Genomic DNA, 9,999 nt, shown 5'->3' with positions numbered 1-9,999 from the left:
TGCCCAAAGATGTACTTACCAAATCCAATGGATGTGTCATGATGATGGGAACGAGTGTTGTTGGGGGGGGGGGAGAGGGGGGGGTGGGGGGGTGGGGTTGAATGGGACCTCACATATATATTTTTAATGTAATATTATTACAAATTCAATAAAAAATAAAAAAAATTAAAAAAAAAAAAAAAAAAAAAAAGAAAAAAAAAAAAATATGGCTAACATAAAAAATTCCTTGAAAGTAATAACACTGAAAGTCAGTGGATTAAACTCACTTATCAAAAGATTCAGACTTGGAGATTGGATAAGGAAATATGACCCATCTATATGCTGTCTACAAGAAACACATCTTAGACCCAGGGATTCATGGAGGTTGAAAGTGAATGGTTGGAAAACAATCTTACAAGCAAACAATAACCAAAAAAGACAGGAGTAGCTATATTAATATCAGACAAAATAGACTTTAAATGTGAAAAAATTGTGAGAGACAAAGAAGGCTACTACATATTAGTGAAAGGGACAATCTCTCAAGAAGAATGAATAATCATAAATATTTATGCTCCTAACAAGGGTGCCTCCAAATACATGAGGCAAACACTGGAAAAACTAAGTGAAAGAGTAGATGACTCTACAATTATAGTGGGAGATTTTAATACACCACTATCAACTTTGGATAGAACATCTCAAAAGAGAAACACTAAAGAAATAAAAACTTTAAACAGTATATTAGAGGAGTTGGATCTAATAGACATTTACAGATCATTACACCCGAATACAGCAGGATATACATTTTTCTCAAGTGCACATGGATCATTCTCCAAGATGGACCATATGCTAGCCACAAAGAAAGGCTCAGTGAATTCAGAAAGATCAAAATCATAAAAAATAATATCTCTGACCACAGTGGAGTGAAGCCAGATTTCACACCAAGATATGGAAATTAAACAGCATGCTCTTAGAAAACAGTGGGTCAAAGAGGAAATCTCAAAAGAAATTAATAACTACCTTGAAACTCATGAAAATGATAACACAACATACAAAACTTATAGGATGCAGCAAAAGCAGTACTGAGAGGGAAATTTATAGCCATAAATTCATACATCCAAAAAGAAGAAAGAGCAAAAATTGAAGAACTACCTGCACATTTGGAGGAATTAGTAAAAAAACAACAAAGTAACCCCACAGGAAGAAGAAAGAAAGAAAGAACAAAGATAAGAGCAGAACTAAATGAAATAGAAAATAGGAAAGCACTTGAAAAGATAAACAAAACCAAGAAGCTGGTTCTTTGGGAAGATCAATAAAATTGACAAACCCTTAGCTAGACTAACAAAGAAAAAGAGCGATAAGATGCAAATACACAAAATAAGAAACAAGAAGGGAGATGTCATCACTGACCCCACAGAAATAAAGATTATCATGAGAGGATACTTTGAAAAACTATATTCCAACAAAACTGACAATTCAGAGGAAATGGACAAATTCCTAGAAACACATAAGCAGCCTATATTGATGAAAGAAGAAATTGATGATCTCAACAAGCCAATCACAAGTAAAGAGATAGAATCAGTCATTAAAAACCTCCCAACAAAGAAGAACCCAGGGCCAGACGGCTTCACTGGTGAATTCTACAAAACATTCCAGAAAGAACTAACACCAATCCTGCTGAAACTCTTCCAAAAAATCGAAGCAGAAAGAACATTACCTAACTCCTTCTATGATGCCAACATTATCCTAGTACCAAAGCCAAACAAAGACACCACAAAAAGGAAAATTACAGATCAATTTCTCTAATGAACCTAGATGCAAAAATCCTCAACAAAATAGTTGCTAACTGTATTCAACAATACATTAAGCAAATTATATACCATAACCAAGTGGGATTCATTCCGGGTATGCAAGGATGGTTCAACATAAGCAAATTAATCAATGTTATACACCATGTAAGCAGATTAAAGGGAAAAAATCATGATTATATCTATAGATGCAGAAAAAGAATTGGACAAAATACAGCACCCTTTCTTGATAAAAACACTGCAAAAGATCAGAATACAAGGAAATTTTTTTAACATAATAAAGAGTATATATGAAAAACCCACAGCCAACATCTTTTACAATGGTGAAATCCTAAAATCCTTCCCTCTAAGATCAGGAACAAGACAAGGATGCCTACTCTCACCCCTTCTATTTAACATTGTCTTAGAAGTACTTGCTTGAGCACTGAGGCAAGAAGCAGATACAAAAAGCATTCAAATTGGACAGGAAGAAGTCAAAATTTCATTATTTGCAGACCACATGATCCTATACATAGAAAACCCTAAGAGGTCTACAACAAGGCTTCTAGAACTTAAATGAGTTTAGTGAAGTTGCAGGTTATAAGATGAATGGACAAAAATCAGTAGCATTTCTATATACAAATAATGAGGAAGCTCAGGAGGAAATCAAGAAACAAATATCATTTACAATAGTAAATTAAAATTTCAAATACCTGGGAATAAATTTAACTAAAGATGTGAAAAACTTATACACAGAGAAATACACAAGACTGTTCAAGGAAATCAAAGAAGTCCTAAATAAATGGAAGAATATTCCCTGTTCATGGATAGGAAGACTAAATATTATCAAGATGTCTATCCTACCAAAACTGATCTACACATTCAATGCAATCCCAATAAAAATCAACACAGCATTCTTTAAGGAATTAGAAAAACTCACTATGAAATTTATTTGGAAAGGAAAGAGGCCCCGAATAGGTAAAGACATATTGAAAAAGAAAAATAAGTCAGGCCTCTGCAGCTCTGCCACCAACCACCCTCTGGCAGCAGTTCTGGTGCCTCCTTGGGCCAGCAGTCCTCCAGCGGGAGGGAGCGAGGTGGGCAGCAGTGGTGGCAGCATTGCGGGCTGCAGGACCTCCTCGGGGTGTGGCCCCAGCGCCCAAGTGCTAGGAGAACATTTCTACTGCTGCATCAAGGGCACAAGTCTTATAATTCAGCAAGATTTGGAATTCCTGGAGAATTGCCTTCCTGAAAAGTTGAAAGAAATCTCTTTAAATTCTGTCTCTTAGTTTTCCATTTTGTTGTGTTTCAGTGGAACATCAAGAAACCATGAACAACTTCAGTAATGAGGAGTTTGACTGCCATTTCCTGATGAAGGTTTTACTGCCAAGGACATTCTGGGCCAAAAAATTAATGAAGTTTCTTCTGATGATGATAAAGATGCCTTCTATGTTGCGGACCTTGGAGACATTCTAAAGAAACATCTGAGATGGTTAAAAGTTCTTCCTCATGTCACCCCCTTCTTTGCAGTCAAATGTAATGACAGTAAAGCCATAGTGAAGACCCTGGCTTCCATAGGGACAGGATTTGATTGTGCTAGCAAGACTGAAATCCAGTTGGTGCAGAGTCTCGGGGTGCCGCCAGAGAGGATAATCTATGCAAACCCTTATAAACAAGTGTCTCAAATTAACTATGCCGCCAATAATGGAGTTGAGATGATGACTTTTGACAGCGAGGTTGAGTTGATGAAAGTGGCCAGGGCATATCCAAAGGCAAAAGTTGGTTTTGTGGATTGCCACCGATGACTCCAAAGCAGTCTGCCACCTCAGTGTTAAATTTGGAGCCACACAGAAAACCAGCAAGCTTCTTTTGGAATGGACTAAAGAGCTCAATATTGATGTCATTGATGTCAGCTTCCATGTGGGAAGTGGCTATACTGATCCTGAAACTTTTGTGCAGGCCATCTATGATGCCCGCTGTGTCTTTGACATGGGAGCTGAGGTTGGTTTCAGCATGTATCTACTTGATATTGGTGGTGGCTTTCCCAGATCTGATGACGTGAAGCTTAAATTTGAAGAGATAACCAGTGTCATTAATCCAGCATTAGACAAGTATTTCCCATTAGATTCTGGAGTGAGAATCATAGCTGAACCAGGCTGATATTATGTTGCTTCAGCTTTCACACTTGCAGTGAATATCATTGCCAAAATAAATTGTGTTTAAGGAACAGACAGGCTCTGATGATGAAGATGAATCGAGTGAACAAACCTTTATGCATTATGTGAATGATGGAGTGTATGGATCATTTAATTGTATCCTTTATGATCATGAGCATGTAAAGCTTCTTATGCAGAAGAGATGCAAACCAGATGAGAAGTATTACTCATCTAGCATATGGGGACCCACGTGTGATGGCCTTGATCGGATCATTGAGCACTGTGGCCTGCCGGAAATGCACGTGGGCGACTGGATGCTGTTTGACTGGATGCTGGGGGCTTACACTGTGGCTACTGCTTCCACTTTCAATGGGTTCCAGAGGCCAACCATCTACTATGTGATGTCAGAGCCTGCATGGCAAGTCATGCAACAAATTGAGAGCCGGGGGTTTCCACCTGAAGTAGAGGAGCAAGATGCCAGTGCTCTGCCTTTTTCCTGTGCTTGGGAAAGTGGGATGAAGTGCCACCCGGCCACTTGTGCTCCAGCTAGTATTAATGTGTAAATACCATTTTTGTAGCTGCTGTGAGTTTATCTTGAATGGAGGGATTTGGGGGGGGGATCATTTAACTTAATTACTGCTAGTTTTGAAATGTCCTTCTAAGAGTAGAGTTGGCACAGACACAGCGATAAGGAAGACTAGGAGATGGGGTTACACTTATCTGTGTTCCTATGGAAACTACTTGATTATTTTGTTTTATATGGATTTTTATTCACTTTCAAACATACTTCTAAGGGATGCCTCTCACCTGCTGAACAAGCATTTGTAGCTTGTATGACCGCAGAATGGGCCAAAAGCTTAATGTTGTGACCTGTTTTAAAAATAAAAGTATCTTGAAATTAAAAAAAAAGAAAAAAGAAAAACAAAATTGGAGGAATCACACTACAAAGCTACAGTAGAGAAAAAAGCATGGTATTGGCACAAGGAGAGACACACAGACTAATGGAACTGAACTGAGAGCTGATAGAGATCCTCATATATATAGTCATATAAAATTCAATAAAGCCACCAAACCCTCTCAACTGGGAAAGAATGGCCTATTCAAAAACTGGTGCCTAGAGAACTGGATATCCATATGTAAAAGAATTATTGTAACTTTGGGTAAGGGAATGTGTCCTGTGAAGGTAAAATTTGTCTTAAAATAATATAATTATAGTCTATATGGTTACAAATAATTATGAGAATTTTAGCAAAGCATTGTTTAAATTAAGGTACTTAAATGGATAATTGCAAAAAGTCATTATTAAACAAAACCTGAATTGATAATAATAATAATAAAAGGTAATTTTATAACAAGAAAACTTGTTGGCAGCCAGCCTCCCCTGCAAACCTGCTTCTAAAAGACTATTTCTGGTATTACATGCTACTAAGTATTTAAAATGAAGAAAAGTTCATTATTTTAATAAGTTTGTTTAGTGTTGATAGTAATTATATTTTGGAAAAAGGTTGCCTGAAAAGTTTCCAAAATTGTTTTGGTAACTTATGTATGTGGAATATATGGAATGTGTTTTTATTGTTAAGGAAACAGGAGATGATTTTGTCCTAAGAAAAATGATTATTAAGAAAGAAAAAATGTGTGACAAAATCTGATTGAATACTGAAAGTGTAGAAGGTTAATGGAAAAGAAATTTTTATGGTTAAAGTTAAGCAAGATTTGATGGGTCTGTCTATAAAGTTTTAAATAGTTTAGTATCAAGAAGTATACTAATGCAAAGTTAAAATTTTCTTCTTTCTCAAAGTCTCTCAAATCATTAGCCTGTTTTGGTACAAGTTTATAAAAAGTTTTCATCTTGAATAATCAGTATACAAAGAAAGTCTGTTTTATCAAAATAACTTCTTGTGCTTTAACCTCATCATTTCCTCAGTGTTCAAAGAAAAAAAGCTCTCATCTCTTTTAAAGGAAATTAATTTTCAAACCTGCTTTCTCAAAATCAAATCCTGAAAAGTAGCTTTTTATTCCAAACTAATTACCTTGAAAGAAAAATTAAATAGTTGAGTTCATTTAATATGTTATAAATTGAATGGAAGGTCTTTAAAAGTGTTATAAAATTAACCAGATTTTTAAACCCTGTTAACTAAAGTTGTATGAGTAAAAGGTTCATATGAATGCTTAAGAGTGTATAAATTTACCAATATTTCAACATAATACTAAACAAAAGTACAATATGATTATGGATTTAATTAATATAAAAAGGTGTGTGTCATAGAAACAACTTCTTATCATAAATTGCAGTAATACCATTGTAGTATGGAGCTGTACCAAATATTGCTAGCTTGTTGCAAAAAATTAATATCCAACTATGCCACTATCATTTTGTTTTAAAATGTGCTAAGACTTTCTTTAGTATTTCTTTAGGCAAGTCAAGCCAGCCTGCATTCTCCTACCTGTAGAAAAGTCAACAATAGACTTTTGCAGTGCCTCCCCAAGGCTGTGTATATAGCCCAACCATCTGCCCTGGCCTTGTGGCAAAGAATCTGGCTGTGCAGAAGAAATCTGTGGCTAAAAAAATGCTACTGATGACATTATGTTAATAAGTAATCCTTTTTTCAAAATTAAAAGAAACAGCAGAAACAGTGGTATCTTATCTTGAGAGCCTGGGGTGGGCAGACAGTTGGGGTGGACTGTGAGGTCCCTCCTCCTCTAATGAATTCTTCAATATTGTTTAGTTGGGCAAAACAAAACTATAACCTCTGCTGTGATTGATAAAGTACAATGTTTTCTCATGTTAATGTAGTTTGTAATATGGTTGGAATACTGAAAATCTTTCATCCCTCACTTAGCTCAAATATTACAACCATTGTATGTATTAATAGGGAAAAGTCCTTCATGGAAGTAGGAAAACCTCCAGCAAGCTGCTTTAAATAATAAGAAAAGGAAAGTAAACTGTGGACATTAACTTAGCCTATGAATTGGATGTGGCAAGCACCAATATTGGCTTTGGGTGGAGTTTGTGGCAAAAGCAAAATTCTAAACAAGTATCCCTTGGATTTTAATCACAATTCTGGAAAGAGACCAAAAGTGCAATATAAAAAAGCAATTGTGTGCAGCATGGGAGGTCCTGCTAAAAGTGAAAGATTTAAATCAATAGGGTCTGGTCACTCTAAAGACTGCCATCCCTATCCGGGGGTGGATTGCAAATACTAAAAGCAAGACAGAAATGATGGACTGTTGTAAATCACCCTCAGATTATGAAAAAGCACCTGGGATACCTGCTAGTAGTAACAGGTGGCTGTCATGTCCCTGCCCACTCCACTAACACCCCTTTTAGGACTGTTGACACAGATGCCTTTGTAAAGGTCCAGGGCCCTACCACTGAAACCTGAGAAAAGGAAAAATTGGCTCCACTGTAAAGGTGAATATCAATGAAGAAACTATAGTGATGGCCAGAAGAAGAAAAGGCATCTGGATACCTGTGAGAATGATGTGGAATTTGGCAGTCATTTCCTGAAAGTCAGTTATTGCTACATATGGCACAAGAATTCTTGAAATGGACTAGATGCTTTCTTTGACTGCTTATTATAAGCATTTTGGGGATGATTGGTATCATTACAGTTGCTGCTATTGCTGTAATAACTTTACATGAAAGTATGAACAGAACAATATGTACATAACTGGCATAAAAATGCTAGTGATTTGTGCCATAGTCAAGAGCATATAGATTCTGGGCAGTTAAATAATTGAGTTAATGATTTGAAATCAGCTATGTTACATATTAGAAATCAATTGTATAATTTGAATTTGTTAAGGGGGTTGAGATGTGGTTGGAATGAAAGTAATTTCTGTTTAACTCTGCTTGCATATAATACATCAAATATAGTATGGAAAAAGTAAGAATCATTTATTAGGCCATAAAAGTAATATCTCTCTGGAAATAATTGAATTACAAAGGAAAATATTAGAGATATCTCATAATCAAATTCATGTAGCAAATGATAAGGATATTTTCTCAGATATGATTTCACATATTACACAATTTAACCCAGTTAATTGGTGGAAAGCACAGCATTTCCTGTCAGCTTTAGGAATAGGGCTAAACATATTTGTTCTATTGCTCATGATTCTTGCCTGTGCCGGACAGTGCTTTCAAAGAAAATTGCAAAGTGTAACAGCCATGGGACATGCAAATAATCTGGTGCTAGCCAAAGCACTTCAATAATCTCCCCAAGTCAAAGAGCTTGGCGGGTAGTCAATGATGAGTAAGACTTTTGAGAGGAGGGCAACCTAAGACAGGCATGGTCACCTCAAGTAAAACAAAAGGGGGGGGAGGTGGACTTGGTCCACTGGTTAGGGTGTCTGTCTACTACATGGGAGGTCTGCAGTTCAAGTCCCGGGCCTCCTTGACCCATGTGGAGCTGGCCCATGTGCAGTGCTGATGTGTGCAAGGAGTGCCATGCCTTGCAGGGGTATCCCCCACATAGGGCAGCCCCATGTGCAAGGAGTGCACCCCATAAGGAGAGCCGCCCAGTGTGAAAGAAAGTACAGCCTGCCCAGAAATGGTGCCACACACATGGAAAGCTGACACAACAAGATAACACAACAAAAAGAAACACAGATTCCTGATGCCACTGACAACAACAGAAGTGGACAAAGAAGATGCAGCAAATAGACACTGAGAACAGACAACTGGGTGGGAGAAGGGGAGAGAAATAAATAACTAAACAAACAAACAAAACAAAAAGGGAAAGTTTGGAAACTGAGACACAGAGGTCTCACAAGGAGAGACATGCTGTTTCCATGGCTATGCTTGCAACCTAAGGAATTCAGTAATAAATAGTTCCCAGCAAACAGGAGGAAGCTGTTAAAGGCTGAAAGATGAGCACATACCTTTTGTAGTAAATTGAACACTTAGACTTTGTACCTTGAGATAAGATTTTTTGAATTCCTTAGACTATGAGTAATGCTGATAGTTAACTGCATGTTGCTGCTTGTTCTCATGTAGACTGAGGTATATATAGAGCTCCTTGTAAACAATAAAGTTGTCTGATGAGTCTCTACTCATGGACCCCCTGATCCCAGCTTTCTCACTTTCTTCCTCTTTCTTTCATTCTTCTTTTTCTTCCATTCCTGATACCCTTTGGGCCCAAATCTCCACCACTCCCCATGTCTCCAGTGATGGCTTTTAATAGTTTTATTTTGATTTTCATAAACTTGAAATGATAAGTTTAATTGTAATTGGGTATAAGGTTAAAGTTGGAGGTGGTAGAGATTGTATAAAATCCATTTAAAGATGTTTAAAGGGTCCTTTTTGCAAGGTATTTGACACCTCTTGAACTTTCAGTTTTACAAGTGTTGTGAAGTTGACAGATGGAGCAAGGTAAATATGCTAACCTTCTCATTTAAAGTTTGTTTATTTATTTATTTGTTGTTGTTGAAGTTAAAAAAAGCACCAGAAGAATACAATGTAAATGACCAGACAACTTGTTTATTTTGTGGAATGGAGCATTTTATAAAGAATAACTTGACTGACTAATAAGACCTCACTCTTGTACAATACCTTACAAATCTGCACTAGTGCCTGTCATGAGCAGTAAAGATCTTGACAACTCTCTAAGTAACTTCATATAATTTCTGAAATGTTTATATGAATAACTTTTTTGCGCACTCAAATTTAACCAACAGAAAATTAGATAATTCTTTTTAATTTGACAACACATCCCATGCAAGTCCCAACATATCAAATAATCCTAACAACTTTTAAAATTTCTCTTCTATTAAGGTAAAAAATTAACAATTTTTTTCAGAGTCATGGACCCAAAGGGTATCGGGAATGAAAGAAAAAGAGAGATTGGGATCAGGGGATGTGAGAGCATTGAAGCCTCAAGTTCATCAGACAAGTTTATTTAATCTCAGGGGCTTCTTTATATACCCCAAGCAATCGTGAGAACTAGCAACTATTCTTGCTAACTATTCCCATTACTTCAACCTGTGTAACACAATGGATCAAAATCTATGATTATAAATCAAAGTTCAAAATTTCAATGTTCTATTATATTGTTGAGAAAACATAGCCATAAATCTTG

General features: G+C 36.5%; 1 pseudogene; it reads left to right on the top strand.

Annotated features, from left to right (window-relative positions):
- The first annotated feature begins 2,915 nt into the window (after window positions 1–2,915).
- On the top strand, window positions 2,916–4,482 carry LOC101447610 (ornithine decarboxylase pseudogene; annotated as a pseudogene).
- The last annotated feature ends 5,517 nt before the right edge of the window (window positions 4,483–9,999 follow it).

This window comes from Dasypus novemcinctus, assembly GCF_030445035.2.
Source record: "Dasypus novemcinctus isolate mDasNov1 chromosome 11 unlocalized genomic scaffold, mDasNov1.1.hap2 SUPER_11_unloc_1, whole genome shotgun sequence".
NCBI classification, from domain to species: domain Eukaryota; kingdom Metazoa; phylum Chordata; class Mammalia; order Cingulata; family Dasypodidae; genus Dasypus; species Dasypus novemcinctus.
Note: the sequence above shows the minus strand (reverse complement) of the source record. Positions and strands in the feature narration are given on the sequence as shown.